This window comes from Patella vulgata, chromosome 3 (assembly GCF_932274485.2).
Source record: "Patella vulgata chromosome 3, xgPatVulg1.2, whole genome shotgun sequence".
Taxonomy (NCBI): domain Eukaryota; kingdom Metazoa; phylum Mollusca; class Gastropoda; family Patellidae; genus Patella; species Patella vulgata.
Window position 1 is genome coordinate 81452445 of NC_065881.2, and position 16390 is coordinate 81468834.

Sequence of the window (16390 nt, forward strand, 5' to 3'; positions counted from 1 at the left end):
TAATATGAATGTAAATAAACTGATTTACATTCAATCGTTTCCGTTTTTACTCTAATTTCAAAGCAGTTATGTTCGAAGTCTCAATCGAATGGCAATATCTAGCGACTGGTTATTCCAGTCTACAACGATAGTATTTATTGCGCATGCTCTCCAGATAAGAATATGGAGGTCACCGTTTGACATGACTTGTGGAATATATGTATGTCTAACCTCGTTCCTCGGGTCGCTTGTTACGCATTATGGTACACGATTCGTGTACCAATCGTAAAAAGTTTATTTTGTCCGAAAAGGAAAGAAAGGGCCTCATGTCATCTATCTATCTATTATTATACTAATATTTGTGACTATCGTTTGTCTGTCTGTCTGTTTGTCTGTCTGTTCGGGGTTGGCGGCTACAGGTCTGCCCCGAGTCTGAAATTTGGGGTATAGGGGTAGCTCGGACCGGTGAGTAACATAGGCTAGGTGGCGTTAGTCTACCACTTCCGGTTTCGAGGTTATGACCCCCGGGCTGTTCGGGGTTGGCGGCTACACTAGGTCTGCCCCGAGTCTGAAATTTGGGGTATAGGGGTTGCTCGGACCGGGGAGTAACATAGGCCAGGTGGCGTTAGTCTACCACTTCCGGTTTCGGGGTTATGACCCCCGAGCGAAGCCGGGCATTCTGCTAGTATTATCATAAAAACAAAATTACCTGTATTTTTAAAGGGGCATTTGGTAAGATTAGATAAAGAGCTGACAGTTCTCGCTATAATAGTTAAACCAGCTAGATAAGATTAGATAAAGAGGCATTTAGTAAGAATAGATAAAGAGCTGTCAGTGCTCGCTATTATAGTTGTGGCAAAATCTCCCTTATAGCACACCCCTTGGCGTATGTCTGTCTTCATTAGCACAATCGGTGCAGAACAGTAGGATTTTAAACTCCATTTCATCTCATTTTTACCTTTAAACCACATTGTATTTATTTCATTTTATTTCGTTTCAGAATTCAACAGTCTTTGTCATATTATCAATATTTATCAATAAATAAATAAATCTCTTGAAGACCGTATTGTTCTAAATCTATGTATGAAATGAAATGACATGGGGTTTAACGTCCTACTGTTCTGCTCCTACACTGGGCTAATGAAGACAGGCTCAAACACTAGCCAGCCAGACTCGCTGGGCCAGACTGCTGATAGAAATTGCTACAACCTTTTTTTTCCAGAATCTGTCTGCTGTCTGGCGAATTCTCACAAGTAAGATGGTTTTGTAGCTTTGGGTTTTGGACTTTCAATTATCTAATTGGTCAAATATGATGTAAATAATTAGGGAGATTGGTTAATTGAGCCAAATGACGTCGAAACCCACCCTTATATGGAAAGTGGAAATTTACCGGAGAAACTTCCCACAAATATGTTATCAACCTAGAATTGAATGTTTAGAACATTATGACTCTTTTTTATATAACAATATGCCATTCATTCACTAAGTTGATTTAAGTACATATTACATATATGTGAATCTAAATGAAATGTTATGGGATTTAACGTCCTACTGTTCTGCTCCGAACTGGGCTAATGAAGACGGGCATATGCCATACAGTGTACTATGAGGGAAATTTTGCCCGGACATCGGCACTACGGCCTACTCTTATATCGAATTCCAACTGTCAAGGGATCTTTTACGTGCACGCCAATGTGTACATGGGGCCTCGGTTTTTCGTCCCATCCGAACGACTAGACAGCTGTCCTTGTCAGGCCCTCCGTCGTGCATCACTGACAAGGGAGAACCTCTAGCGTCTAACCCACTTAGCCACCGTGATCCCCATGTAAATCTAATAACTTGCCAAAGATATTAATTAATACAATATAATGCCATCATTAATTTCAAGAGAAAAACTTCTACAAAAGTGTTACACATGGCTAATACAGTATAACGTCTATACTATAAACCCACTCATAGAACTATAGAATTCACAAGGCGACGATTTAGATTCATTTTAATGGCCGCTAACAGCCACCATAGTAAATGTATTATTTATTCTATTACTCAGAGTTGCTGGGGGGGGGGGGGGCGTCTCCTTCCTCGGTATCCCCAGTGGTCTCATTTCGATCCACACCACTTACCCCAAGGATAATCCATTTACACGTATCCAAGTTCTCTGCCCTTGATGATTGTGCTATTTTTATCTACTCATCCCATATATCGTTAATTGTATCGGGTAAAGTAAGCAAAACGCAGAGGCCCCCCTTCAAGACACAGGGTTAGGTATTAGTCAGGAGGTAACCAATTCTCCTCAAGCAAAAAATAAGAGAAGGCCAAATTATGCTAAATGCGTATTTATTAACATCAAAATACAATATTTATATATTATATTAATGAAGGCCAGACATATATGAATGATGTCTTGATTAGGCGGTTTCGTGATATCAAAACTTTTACTCTCAGTAGTACCTTACGTAGGCAAAACGCAATCACACAGTATGAATGTGTGTGAAATAGCTTTATTGAACATCCGCTTCCACCGATGTGATATCGCAGACAATCACACACGGTATGAACGTGTGTGACATAGCTCTATGTAATGTCCGCTTCCACCGATGTGATATCGCAGACAATCACACCCAGTACGAAATGTGTGTGAGTAGCTTTATTTAATGTCCGCTTCCACCAAGGTGATATCGCAGACAGTCACAGGATGAAATAAATTACCAAGTATAAATTCAATAATAATAAATATAACAGAATGGTAATAGTTTAGGAAACATTTCATACAAAGAACGAACAGTAATAATTATAACAAAAGTGAAACATATATACACGTTATCATATCTGAAATCAGCGAAACATACTACAGATTTTAATAATACAATAAAATATAAATGAATTAGAAATATATACATTGTTTACATAAATCATTCAGTAAATGGACAGGAATAGACTTATCTACTCTTATAAAAACAAAAGCGAAACTTGTTTGTAAGCTTGATTGGTTCCTAGACTCAAGCTACAATTAAGGTCAGAGGAGATAATTTGAATTCTGGAAACCCTATGGATTAAACCAGGCTATAGTGGAGTAGAACGGAATAAGACCACTGGGGAAACCGGGGATGTGGCGTACCTGGATCACTATTAAACTGAACCAGGCATTACGATTTTCCGAACCCTAACTACCTGAGGTTAGTACACAATGGCGTGCGCGGGTGAACCACGTGATACACAAGAAACAAATAAGGTGCGTGCGTCTACGGATATAAATAACCAGTTTATGCGAAGTACGCCATTTATCCTTAAAGCGCTACTCCAACAGATAGGCAAGTCATATGGATGTTACAGTCAGAATCATGTTGCATGGTTTCTGGAAAATCCAAAAGTCTCATTTCACGTCTCGCTATACTTCGGCGCCAGGGGGCGATAATGTAACGAGGGTTGAGGACGGCCTCGTAAACCATTACTCCACAAAAATCATTGCACCCAGCAACCGAAAAAATGAATTTCGAACTCAACGAAGCAGAACAGTCTCTGATATGGCAGCCGAAAATCAAAGCACCCATTGAAATGTGTCTTCCTTGAGATGAACAGTATGTGGTACGTATTCGCCAGAATGAATTAAAAACAAATATTAAAATATATTCCTAAAACACTTCAAAATGAACACAATGGATTGATCTTTGTCCCAACCTACTTATTGTTGGTGATAATATGACTAAATAACACTTAAAATAAACAGTATTTAACAACCTTGATTCTTTTCCGATGTGGATGTTTGGTGAACATTGTTAGCTTCCACTAGCACTCTACCCTTAACAATAGTTTTTTACTGTTTTATACCCGTCACCTCGACTTCACACATATTGAGAATCTTTGTTGGTTTGGATATTTTGATGAACCTGCCAACTGTTTTCTGATCACACTCGAAAGTTCTCACGGTACATCCAAAAACTCCAGGTAGAAATATACACACTTTGGGAGTTGGATTACCGACAGATGGATCTGCATCATACACCATTACACTGACATCAGAGAATCTGTTACCAATAGCTGGAAGGAATACCAAAATGTATATTATATTAACGTGATTTAAAGGAAGGGAACCTGACTTATCTTTATGATAATAATCACAATAATAATAATATTGTTAAAGGCTCAATACCACTCTTGTTGTAACTGAATAATATGTCCCAATCTTTATTCTGGTCAACAAATTGTACTTTTTTTACAATATTCCAATTAATTGATGATACAAATTTCATCTTAACACACCTAATTCAAAAAATTGGAAAAATTCAACTAAATGATTTGAAAAGCCTGATGTAAAGCTTTTCAAATGTGACTTGGATTTAAAAATATTTTGGAACCCTTTGGACAAGTAAAATAGGATTTAATGGATAATTTACACAACAGGTAGAACACTAACACATCTAGAACCTTGAATAAGGCTATTTTTTTATTTTCTGGAGTTGTCAAGCAAGCAAGAGTGTTATTGTCCCTTTAATCATAAAACGCATTAATACCGGACTTTATTTTCTGCCAAGAGATCTTAAACGTTCTAAATTTATTCAGAACTGACACTTTGAACTATACTTTATCAAATAAATATAAAAAAATAAAAAATTAGCCATATTTAAAATTTGGTCATTTGTGATTTGCAATTTATACCAATTTTGGTAATGACCCATATATCCCAGTTTATTACTACCTATATACCCTAGTTTATTACTACCTATATACCCCGGATTATCACTAGACTTATAGCCCAGTTTATTTACTAGTCTTATTCCTATATACCCTACTTTATTTACTAGCCTATATACCCCAGATTATCACTAGACTTATACCTATATACCCCAGTTTATTACTACCTATATATCCCAGTTTATTTACAAGTCTTATATCTATACACCTGCGTTTATGCGTATATACCCCAGTTTATTTATATTACCAACAAAAAAGGTACATTTTGAAGGGCCAGAGGGTGGCTGTTGTCAATGTTGGTGGACGGGGGCCTGGCAACGTACCTGGATCACTATTAAATTGAACCAGGCATTACGATTTCCTGAACCCTAACTACCTGAGGTTAGTTCACACAACCAGGTACGTTGTGGTCAACATGAAACGAATAAGGAACGTCTACGGATATAAATCACCTCAACATTATGGTTATTACAGGCTTCACAATCGCAGAATCATGTTGTATGGTTTTCTGGAAAATCCAAAAGCCTACCAATTTTTACACGGGATCTGTTTTCCGTATCTTTAAACTTCCAGGCGTCACCCTTTATAGACCAGAACCGTGTCCTTATTTCACCTAGTAAACAGTTTGGGTCAGTTCTTTAAAAATCGACGCGATCGGGCGAAAAAATAGGCTCGTCTGCCCTGTAGGTCGGGGAGACCTAACGTCATACAACTATAGGTCGGGGGGACTAAACGTTATACAACTGTAGGCCGGAGAGATTAACACCATACAACTGTAGGTCGGGGAGACTAAACGTTATACAACTGTAGGCCGGAGAGACAAAACATCATACAACTGTAGGTCGGGGAGACAACGTCATACAACTGTATAGGCCGTGGACTGGAGCGAGTTATTGTTTACGTTCGTGGAAAGGCTAAGGGCCTGTAATTCTTTAACACAGAATAATTTAAAAATACATAAAATGAATAATGACAGTTCTTCACACGTAGCTTTCCATGAGTAATTGCTTCAAAATATTTTTATAAGTTTTAATTATTTTGTTTTTGCGGACTTGGTCCTTTTCACCGCCATATTAATGCGCCGGTGAAAAGGTTGGGAGAATTTGTAACTAAATGTTCTCGGCCCGGGATTTCAGTCAATCAGCAAACAGAAAAATCGTCATAACGGGCACCGATATAAATATCAACAAAGACGCATGTTCGGTTATTTTGTCAACGTTTAGACGAATTATGAAGTGTTTTATCCACCAAGCAATCAAGAATCCTTGCAAATGAGTTCAGTTTAATGATACCAGTTGAAATTCTGTTGCGAACTACGCTTCTCAGTGGCAAAAGTCTCGACGGAGAGGAGCAAACAACTGTCATTTCTTATCGTGATGTGTTTGAAGGTAAAGTAGGCCTACATTAATTTACTTTTCTCACTATCTAAGTATCTTACACTGAAATGGCAACTGATTATATGCTTTATGTATATGCCTAATTCACACAGATACATATTTGGTTTAAACAGTATTGAATATATAAATGAAATGAAATGAATGGAGTTTAACGTCCTACTGTTCTGCTTCTATGCTTGATAATGAAGACGGGCATACGCCATACAGTGTGCTATGAGGGAAATTTTGCTCGGGCAGCGCCACTATCGCCTACTCTTATATCGAATTCCAACTGCCAAGGGATCTTTTACGTGCATTCCAATGTATACACGGGACCTCGGTTTTTCGTCTCATCCGAAGGACTAGACAGCTGTCTTTGTCAGTGTCAGGCCCTCCGTCCTGCATCACTGACAAGGGGGAACCACGCCGGAAAATCTGGATGGACTTTCTCGGCCAATGCAGGGATCGAACACCCAACCTCCAGGCTAGCGAGCCAGCGTCTTACCCACTTAGTCACGTGATCCCCTATATTTAATATATAATTGCACGAAATAGAAAATAATTCGTAAATTATATGGATTTGGAAACAAACTATCAGTCTCCAAATGGTAATAGATAAATGTTTGACGCAATATACTTATGTCATATTGACCAGATACTGTAAAATGTTGGAAAATTAGGTCATGCATTTATTTTTTCAAAATAGAAACGTTATTCACAGGTGGGCTGTTATTTTTTATCTTTTTGTAGGCTCAATAGAAGAAGCATTGGAGATCTTACCACTCTGAGATATTCTGGCTCTTGAAATAAGCAATGGGACTAACGTTTGGAAAAGAGAGTCTTGAAAGAGGCCGCACCAGCAACACCCAAAATAGCCCCTCAACTCGTCACATCTTCTACCACAATGTAACTCGAGTTGATTTTGTTCCGGATCAGTACCCAGTTATAAGCATCAAGAATGTCGTGCGCAGTAGGCGAGCTAATAAAGGTGTCAAAATTTACAGTAAGGACCAAAACATTCCACAGCAGTGGTCAAGTTTTCTTAGTAATGGAGCAAACAATGAGGCCCTTGGCAAACTATAGAGCCTTCTACACCAGGTATAATTAATAGGTATGTTACCCATGGAAATTTATGTACCAAATTAAGTGCTGATAATAGTTATGGCCTAATGATGTCCTAAATATAGAGAATGTTTCTGAATTATCACTCCGATCATGACGAGGCAGATACCAGACTTATTCGTCATGCTAACCATGCTTCTACTCCGATGTTTACAGATACAGTTATCAAAAGCCATGATACATATGTAGCAATCATTTTACTTTCCGTTATTGTGAACATTGTTTCTTACACCTGGACAAAAAAATAAAAGTCGAATAATATCCTTACTAAAAGTGTTTGAGTCACTTGGGTGTGAAATTTCATTAGCCTTGGATGGACTTCATACATTTAAAAAGTTGAGAAAAGTAATTGTGTGGACAGTGCCAGATATAAAGTCTACCCCCCCCCCCCACACCCAACTAAAGATGCCTTGGTGTTATATATTAAAAGATGTAACTATCGGGCTTCAATCATAGGCATTCTATGAAAAATGTTATTTCCCCTTCAATCCCATCCGAGCATGGGTGGAATATAACTCATCATGACATTTCAATAAAATGAATGACACTTGATCCAGCGCCAGGGAATATTTTAAAATATGTACATTGTAATTGCAAAAACTAACTGTGCCTCTGAAAGATGCTCATGTAGACTTGAAAATCTCTCATGCACCAATCTTTGTGGATGTAGGGACTGCAATAATACTATGGTTACAACAACAGAAATTACTGCTGATAATTTATCAGATGATGATATTGATGAATATTGATAAGCTTCCTGACTGAACAATATGAACATACAATAATAACAACTGTCCAGTTCTTTGGCGCCAAATCATCCATAAGCATGCTCAAAGTGCTTTTAAGAGCAATAAACTTTATACAAGTCTATTCAATTTTATTCTACAAAAGATTTTTGAACAAATGAGTTCTTAATTGGATTTTGCTGTCGCAAATAATCTGAGATCTTTCAAACATACTATTATGCATTGCTATTGTTATGGCTGTTTTTTTCTAAATTTATCTCCCAGTTGGACTTGTTAATAATACAAAATTAATAATATTTTTGACTTATTATTGTGCATTGCCTTTAGAGGATGTCAATTGCTGTATGTAGCATTGTTTTGCATATCAAACATAGACGTGTACAAATAGCCCGCGGTTACTTCTTCGTTCTATGTTGGTTTGCCATGCCAACACTTATTTTGCAAAATGATGAGAAATTAAATTTTAGCATAGAGGTCTAATGTACATACAATTATGGCCGGATGGAAATGATAGTTTGGGGACTCGAAGGTTGGGGCCACAAAAATGTGTTTTACTCAGTTAAGAATTTAGTCAGATTTAGTGTACCTTAGCAGAATATAACCATCATTCATTAGATCTACTAGAAAGACTGTCAAGAAATTATCCATCAGAAATTTCCCCCCAATATTCAGATTCAAGTTAGTAAAAGGCTGTCGAAATATGAGTGAATTCTCAGCTGAGTAAAAAAAAAATGGAAAATAAATAATGATTTGTAGCTCTGGGCCAGTTGTCACCAGACCTTCCCTCATAATTATTGAAAACAGCATGAGTGTACATGACTAACATGACGATACATATGACGCAATTTGCACTGAGTTTGAAGCTCAAATTCAACATTTCTAAAGATATAAGTGTGTCCGATTACCCTGCATCAATTTCGCGCCAATCCTTGTTGAAATAGCGTTTCCACAAAATGAAATGAAATGAAATGGGGTTTAACGTCCTACTGTTCTGCTCCTATACTGGGCTAATGAAGGCGGGCATACGCCATACAGTGTGCTATGAGGGAAATTTTGCCCGGGCAGCGGCACTATCGCCTACTCTTATATCGAATTCCAACTGCCAAGGGATCTTTTACGTGCATTCCAATGTATACACGGGACCTCGGTTTTTCGTCTCATCCGAAGGACTAGACAGCTGTCCTTGTCAGGCCCTCCGTCCGGCATCACTGACAAGGGGGAACCACGCCGGAAAATCTGGATGAACTTTCTCGGCCAATGCAGGGATCGAACACCCGACCTCCAGGGCGTTTCCACAAAGCCCAAACTATCCATAAACGCACGTAAAACAAGATTAGTTCAGTTGACGAGATCGTGGTTTTGTTTATCAAAAATGATCACGTGACTAATCATGTACCATGATCCAATTACTTGACCGCGTAGCAGCTTCGTATTATGACGAGAAAAAATATAATTCTTATTCAGATAATTTTATAAATATTCTACACACTGATTGCCACATGCGAAGAGTTCCGGCTAGCATCATTTTAAAAAATCGGACAGGCGGCCTCCGACCTTTTAGCGAGAGTAAAGATCTAAGCCATATATAATAGTGCCCAGTCCACGGCCTAGTAGGTTGGAGAGACTAAACGTCATACAACTGTAGGTCGGGGAGACTAAACGTTATACAACTGTAGTTCGGGGAAATTAAACGTCATACAATTGTAGATCGAAGAGATTTATGGGTTATTATTATGACTTACTTCGTTTGTGATCATATCTGTTTGATATAGTTAGACTTGTGATGTCATACATCCATCCTAGATCAACTTGCCACCATGGACTGACATTGTTGGTAGCAGTGTGTTGACAAGTTGCATCCTCATAGTGATGGCCATTTTTGTTTCCGTCAACGGCAAGAACTGACGTACTGTTCACATCATGATCTGAGCTTTGAGTGGTGGGTTTTCCCAAAGCAATGTTGTTACCCTCTAAAATATAAATAAAAAACCCCAAACAAACCACTGTTTATCATCATGACCAGTAGGTTGGGCTGAGTGATTTAATGTCCGTTCACTTGTAAAGCAATTTGTACAGAAAGCTTTTCTGGCATTATGCAGTAACCCAGCTGTGTAATCATATTGACATTCTTTGATGTTGCCGCTCACGATGGAACAACTGTCTGCAACTGACTGGCTAACGCTTTCTACCCAGTCGGAACATAATCCATCCCCGACTGAAGACTACCAGTCAGAACACAGTGTGTGGGTGAGGGGGTTTAGTTATCGCCATTGCTGGAGTTGTTCAGCCAATCAGTGTTGACGTGTTGGGCTGAACAATGACTAGTGTCCGAGGGGTTATAACCTGTGTCCTTAGCGGTAGTGGACAGTAACAATACAAGTTAACTAAGGAGTACACATGAACATTAAAGGTTTGGCAAAATAAAGGTATTATGAAATTAAAATACTGCTACATATTCCTTGATGACTTCACCAGTTCCTATTGTTGATTACATGTTCTATATTTGATCCTTTTCTAGTCTTGGTGCATTCTAAACTATAGAGTTTTGAACAACAAAACTTATTTTTGTCATATTTCAGCTTCCTATTTGCCGTGGAAAAATATATACTAATATAAGCCAGAAATGTTCTGATTTAAATATTAAACTGTGAAATTATTTTCAGGGATATTGTGATCCACATCCAATAGACCAATCTGGCGAGATATTTATAGACTATTGTGCGATGAACAACTAAGATGCGTAAAGAGACTACAATACGTGTAGACGGGCGAAAGGACAGGGGTGACGACAATATATTTAATAAAAGTGGAATTAGAATGTGTATGTAATCTGGTCTCACCTGGGAGCTTTTTACATTCATATCTTTGTGAAATGTTATCACTCGCTTCATTCACTGAAACAAAGTTCAAATATGGTCAATAGAAATAAAATGCATTTTTTTAAATTAAATACAACGACATAACCAACAAAAATATAAATCTGAAAACGTAATCATAAACAGAAATAAAGTATATAATTTATAATGATCGCAGAGAAGAATCTGGAATACTTACTAGGTGTGCCATATATTTCCACTTCACAAAGAGTTAAAAAATTTGACTTTTCAATAGAAATCTTGACAAATCGTCCATGGACGCCTTCGTTACAATTGATGATGTTTTGACCTGTACTGTAACCATCCACCGAAGCACAACAGTTAGCTTCTGATGAGTTGTTTATTGTTGGATCAGAATCGTAGACTTCATAATTAACGTCGTGCAGGCGTTCAGCTGGAAATAAAGAATGTCAAGTTTATCTGGAAAACAAAGTCGCGTTCAGTCGGAAATATAATTAGCGTCATGGGGGCGTTCATCTGGAACGAAAGATTTCAAGTTCATCTGGAAAACATAAAGTCGGGTTCAATTCGAAATACACAACTTAAAAAGCGACCATCCGAAAATAAAAACAACCCAGAAACTCTTGTTGTCTTTTATTACTTACGATAATCAGCCTCGTTGTAAACCACTATAAAACGAATCAGAAATGTGTCAATCAAATCAACAAGGAACCAGGGTTGATAGTCGTCTTTGTCTGTTTGAAAACAGGTACTTGGATTGTTATCTAAAGCAGCTGTGGGTGGCTGTAACGTACCAATAGAACTTGTTGGTGATGATTTTAGACTGGCTATGTTACTACCATCTATATAAGGAATACAAGCACAACGAATAGGTTTTAAGATAATAATAATGAATTATTTCTATATAATGGTCGGTCGAAGTTTTGATATTTATGTTAGCTTTCGGTTATAAGATAATCGTGATTTTAAACCAAAATAGAATCGGCTACCTTTGTTTGTTTTACAGTTACCTTACAGTAGTGTCTCCAGGCCAGAAATTTTAAAGTTAACCAGGGAAGAAATTAGGGGGTAATTAATAATGGAAGTTAAATTTTAGAAAAACGAAACATTTCTTAGAATACTTTTATTCGAAGAAAATTTTAAAACAGCACAAACTGCAGCAGAACTTGAAGCGATTCTTCACCCGGGTCGTTTTCCATTTAGCTTCTGCTAATTTAATTCTGGTTATATTCCAAGATCAGGCGCCGAGTTCACAAAGCATTCTCAGACTTAAACATGCATTATGCAAGAGCTAAATCTGATTATTGCAAGTCTTAATTTAGGCTTCAGATGTTATAGAAATTATAAATTAGATCTTTATTTAAACAACAAGACCAAAATCAACTCTGTAGACCCACGGATGGCTCGGCTACAGCTCGGATTTAAATAGGATTTCACTAATTGATTAAATCAGAAAAGAGGTAACCTGATGAAAATACGTCAGTTAGATCGAGGCTAAATGATAGAGTGTACTTAGCGAGGCCGCTGTAAAGCGTTTCCGTATGCCATTGAAAACATTACATGATAATCGAGATATGTAGGTGGAGTTAACGCCTGTCAATCAAACGTTCAGCGACGGTGAAGACACATTTCGCTACCATTTCTAGGCAAATATTACAACGATGATAACTATGTTCACAATTAAGTAATTTGACTGAATTGTTCAATATATTCTTCTTTCATCATCTACTTTTGAACTATTATAGCAAGAATGACCAACTCTCTATAAATATCTCCCATAATGTATCTTTAAATAAGAATTTACTCAAAATTGTTCGCCTTATTTTAACTAAAATATAGCAGTTTCTTTTATGATCAGTAATGGAATACCGCGTTTTATCAGTGAAATATAAGTGTTATTCCACTGGACAAAGTAGTCCATGTTGTTTTTACCTAAAATGATTGTAAAATCATAAAATAAATAGAACATTTGTCGTTTTGTCGTGAATAACATTTTTATTTCATCTCTAAGCAAGAAAACGTTTATATTTTCACTCATGCTACGCATTCGTGAAAATATAAGTTTTCTTGCTTCTCGATGAAATAAAATATGTTATTCACTCTAAAACGCCAAATATCCTCTATTTATAAAACTTTAATTGTTTTAATGTATCAAATACAAAAACAAGAATCTATGTGCAAAGTTTTGTGTTTCTGGATTAAAGATATTTATCATAAACAGCGGTTGAAAGTTGAGTAAATTCTTAACTTAAGTCTGAGAATGTTTTGTGAACTCGGGACTAGGTTTGTGGCGAAAAATTCCACCACTCAGCCAGTCAGCCTCGAGGCCAATGGCCACATAAGAAAAATCCCATAATAGAAAGAGAGTACAGAGATAAAATATCAAATCTTACCAATAATCAACAAGAAAACCACCATACCAGGATCGGGATCTGTTTTAAGTTCTTTCACATTCCTTTTATAAAGATGACATTCTCTTCTTTGTTGATGAAAGGCAAATGCCAAACACTGGGGTTCAAATTTACAGGCAAACATGCACGCAGGTTTGGAACCTCTCGACACCATTTTTAGTGCTGAGTTTGGTAACACGTTTTCAAAGACAAGCGTAAATCCCAGCCAACAATCGCGACAACCGCAACTTAATTTGTTCATCAGGTAGAGAAAGAGGAAAACAGTCCGAAACTGTACAAACATGTTGTAAATTTGTATATGGCTAATGTTGTCAAGGTGTTAACCAATTGTCTAAAGGAGGTATGTAGACTGTCCGTTCTAGAACATACCAATATTAAAGTCAAATATATAAAATCTATTCAGGAATATCAGAGACCAGCTTTCCTGATTCTGGCTGTATATTAAATCAACAGCCTGAAGAATCTACACAATATTGATCGTCTCATCTGTTGTTGCTTGGTCACTTGACGATTTAACAGACATTGATTTTATAAACGAGATCCAGAAGGGCGGTAGCACATCCCAAGTCATCTGTTGTCTGGGAACTTGAGAATTGGACACAAATCATCTGTGAAATAAAGCAACCAAAATTTGGAGATTTCAAGAACACTTCACATGGCGTATCACGGCAGATATAGATATGTTATCAAGTCGGTGATTATTTTGGGGGTAATAACTATATGTTATCCAATCGATGGTTATGTATAAATTTAAGATGATGATGCCGAGAACAATGCTTTTAATTAATAGACTGGGTCTTTAGATGTCTTTAATTATAGAATTGTAGTCTTAATTGATCAAAGTTATAGCAATAAACTTGAATGGTAGCCTAAAAAATATCCATAATGTTGTTATGGTATAGAAACAAAGTAAAAGCCATAGACATTGATTTCTTTCACACAAACAAAACGTTTCAGCTTGAATCGTTAATAATACATTTAAAATGCAAATCCAATTTTAAACAATACTCAATCAATGTAAACGACATGGTTATGACAAGGATTGGATTCACGTGGCATAAGTATTCAACCCGCTTCAATAATTTTATATCTTATTTCAAGGGAAATTCAGATTTTGTGGGTTTGGTACAAAACATTCAAGGATATTTATCACGAATAATGATATTAAGTACAAAAAATGATTGGATTTTATTAGTAATTTTTAACTCGATAAAGTTTTAAACCGTAGGCGATAGTGTTGCTGTCCTGTTTGGACCAATGTTTGAAAGGAAAACGTCCATGCGCCGAGAACAGTGTTCGCTGGGGTTTCTATTTGTAACCAGCGAATTAGTGTTAAATTTCTAGTTTAACATTATTTCCAAAAAATCACAGTTTCATGGCATGAGAGCTACGACAGCAATGTTAAAGTTTGAACATGTCAAAGAAATCAATCATGGGCAATATCAGTTTAAATAAAATGGTTCTTGATCGATAGATTCTGCAAAATTCTCTAGAATCGATGTCCATCGCGACCCGGCAATGGTGTCTATAGTATACCTGGAATAAAATATAAGGGAACCCCTGAGTGGATGAAGAATGGCTATGAAATTGAACCGGACAAACTATTCCATGGACCTTAACTACCTAAGCTTGATGCATGCATAATGAGTGTGCGGATGGAGCGCGTGATACACATGCAACACATAAGGTGGGCAATGATGGGGTGGAGTGAAGGAGGCATGCGAGGTATTCTTTAGAAGAAAACTATTCTGCTTCGTAATTGAGAAGATTGACAACTTTGAGTGGAAGGGGCAAAATTTGTTCCTATCAAAATCTTGTTTTTCGCGTGGTTGCCTGTGCATTGCTTTTCATCTTAGACCTTAATTAAATCTAATCTTGATACCAAAATAAAATCTTTTACAAGAAAATAGACAGATTATTTGCTCAGCTGGACAATTTCTACAACAGTTATTATGACGCCATTATCATTGTTGATTATTTCCTGGCATCTGCAACCCTTGATATATTTAAGCAATGTTCGGTGTATTTAAAATGTAATATTTATGCGTGTCCACCAAAATATAAAGCTATGTACGGGTGGGGGGGGGGGGTGAAGGCGGTTGTGTACTGTAGATCTTGAGACCAATTCTGAAAGAGTTTAACTGGCCTGCTTCCAGAGAGAGAAATGGGGTTTAACGTCCACTCGACACAAACTAGGTCATCTCGGGACTAACATATGGTTTAATTTTATTTCAATAATTCGCTTGCGCGTAGGGGTCTTTAGCAGTGGGAGGAAACCGGAGGACCCGGAGAAAACCCACGAGGTTGGACAGGCGACCCTACTCCTTGCCACGTACCACCGGGGATTCGAAACCACGCCAGTCGACTCAATGATAGACTTTATGATACAGCGCGCGCACGCTAACCATTCAGCCATCCAACCCCCCTCCAAAATATAAAGCTATGTACGGGTGGGGGGGGGTGAAAGCGGTTGTGTACTGTAGATCTTGAGACCAATTCTGAAAGAGTTTAACTGGCCTGCTTCCAAAGTACACCAGCAGTACATATACACGTGGTGTATTTATATACCGCGAGTTCACAAGGCATTCCCTGACTTAAGAATTTACTCAAAATTGTTCGCTTTGAAAGTCAAATAGTTTTTCCCACCTTTTGTTTTATGTTATCAATTACAGAGTGACGCCATAAATCTAGCAGTACGTATGCTTGCTATAGCTTTTATCAGGCCCCGAGTTTACAAAACATCCTCAGACTTAAGTTAAGAATGTGCAAAGTTCTATGTTTCCGGATCAAAGATATTTATCATAAACAGTGATTGAAAGTTGAGTAAATTTCTTAATTACAGTCTGAGAATGCTTTGTAAAACCAGGGCCCGGACTTTAACAGAATACAAAACACTGGATCATAATAAGATAATGATTTCTATATTTGATTTCTATACTCCCCGGCGATCCAACCTTCGTTCTTCAAGTGATCGTAGCATATTGAGGATCCCCAAATATAATAAGCGTTCTGGTGAATATGCTTTCTCCGTCAGAGCAGCTAAAATGTGGAATGATCTTCCAAAATCTCTTTGAGAGTCCTCTTCCATCCAGAGCTTTAAGACTAACTTAAAAACATACTTATTTCAAAAATGTTTTTGAACTGTTTTGTTGTGAATGCGCTTAGAAACACTTATGTGTAATGAAGCGCTATATAAATCGAACAATAATAATAATAATAATAATAAT